General features: G+C 32.7%; 1 non-coding gene across 1 annotated transcript; it reads left to right on the top strand.

Moving 5' to 3' along the window:
- The first annotated feature begins 1935 nt into the window (after positions 1-1935).
- TRNAY-GUA (transfer RNA tyrosine (anticodon GUA)) lies at positions 1936-2027 on the top strand. The gene is given in 2 exon segments: positions 1936-1972; positions 1992-2027. It is a non-coding gene; the product is annotated as a tRNA-Tyr (tRNA).
- The last annotated feature ends 9 nt before the right edge of the window (positions 2028-2036 follow it).

Genomic DNA, 2036 nt, shown 5'->3' with positions numbered 1-2036 from the left:
ATTTTTCTATACTTACTGTGGTTCTTATCTTGTTTTGTTTTTAGCCCGGGATAATAGAAACTCTAGCCGAAACGTTGGCACATTAAAATAAGTTAATCGTACTTATTTGTGTTTTTCATTGACCGCACCCCCAACCATCTTCTCCTCATTTAAAAATAATATAATTTCTGGTCACAATTACACTACACCATTGCCAAAACTCTAATTGTCCATTTTTATTTTACAAGTCTCTTGGCAGCTGCCGTTGAAACCTTCTAAGTGGGCTGTAGGGATGGGTGGAATAGATAAGGTTTGAACCAAAGGATTAGGATGGTGGGAAAGGTTAATATGGAATTTGGAAAATTTGGTTGGTATGAGGTGAAGGAGATGGATTAATTGAATATGGATAATATGGATTGAATGAAAGTTTAATATAAATTATTATATTTAGTTAATTAGACATTGATTTAATTATTGAATACATTGCCTATTATATATATTTAGTTTATAGTGGTAAATGACATTAAATAATAAAAATACATTTTAACATATCTATAAAATCGATTTTTTTTTCTATTTCGTCCTTAAATCTGATTTTTAAGTAATGAAGGTTTAAAGAAGATACATTCAGCTTTCCAATTGTATTATTAACGTAGGAATAGGAATTAATGAAGAGGAGTTATAAAGGATTATATGAAAGAGTCACCAGAATACAAAAAAATCCACAAAATCAAGGTTAAAAATTACTAATTTTTAATTTTTTTTTTTTTTTGAAAAATGGTATTTAAAGGTTTCAGACTACGGACTTGATTTGATGTTGGCAAGTTTAGCTGTTAATCAAAGTTGAAGTCCGTAGGTCCAGATATTTCTGAGGATTGTCTTATAAACCAGAAGTTGAGAAGTTGGATGCAAGGTCTTGCTTAGTAATCTCATATAAAGTAATTCCCATACTCAAATAAATTTATTATCTATTAGTTATAGTTTGGGTCGGATTCATTTTGGACAAAAGACTCTCCTCGAACGATCATACTAGACTCAAAAGACAAGAGCTCAACAGACGATTCAGCCAACTATACCGACTGCTCAGACACACCTCTCATCTTTCACTAGAAAACAAACTTCTTATTCATAAAACTATACTCCGACCTATCTGGACCTACGGACTTGAAATTTGGGAAACAGCTAAACCGTCGAACATCAAACGTATCCAATCCTTTAAATCCAAAATCCTTAGAACCATAGTTAATCCACCCTATTACGTTCCCAACAGAACACTACACCATGATCTACATATACCTTTTGTCCTTGACCTCATACCAACCAAATTCTAAAAATTCCATATAAACCTTTCCAACCATCCTAATCCTTTGGTTCAAACCTTATCTAGTTCCACCTATCCCTACAGTCCACCTAGAAGGTTGAAACGGCAGTGGTCAAGAGACTTATTAAAATAAAAATGGACAATTGCAGTTCTGGCAATCGTCAGATTGGATGAAAGGTATGGCAGCTCATAAAGAACGAACAAAAGTATTAATTTTTATATATTATAATACCAGTGATGTGGCGAGAGGGATGCGCTGGGATCTTAAGAGCTCTGCTCTACCCCTCAAACGTGGGGGATAGAGTGGGCTCAGGGATCCTCAGGTTGATTGTGTAAATATTGTATATTAGAGTGTAAATGTGACTAGAGACTATATTGTTTTATCATTATGTTACTTTATTTTCATACACATTGTTTGATTATGTTCATTTTGTTTATTCTTCAGTTTGTAATTTTTTTTTTCATTCATTCATTTATTTATTTTATTTTATCACTATTACCTATTGCCCACAACTATGTGGCAGATTGAAATATCTAAAAATATCAATAAATAAAAAATATATACATTATATTAGCTGTAATTAAATAAATCATTACATTCCCAAATGATAATAATCCTATTAATAATATAAGACCCTCTGGTAGCTCAGTTGGTAGAGCGGTGGACTGTAGTCGGTGAAAGTTAACAGTTATCCATAGGTCGCTGGTTCAAATCCGGCCCGGAGGAGTTTTTTTT

Source organism: Halyomorpha halys, unplaced genomic scaffold, assembly GCF_000696795.3.
Source record: "Halyomorpha halys isolate HHAL.00 unplaced genomic scaffold, Hhal_1.1 Scaffold615.1, whole genome shotgun sequence".
Classification (NCBI taxonomy): Eukaryota; Metazoa; Arthropoda; class Insecta; order Hemiptera; family Pentatomidae; genus Halyomorpha; species Halyomorpha halys.
The sequence above is the reverse complement of the archived record's forward strand: the minus strand, read 5'-3'. Positions and strand labels throughout refer to the sequence as shown.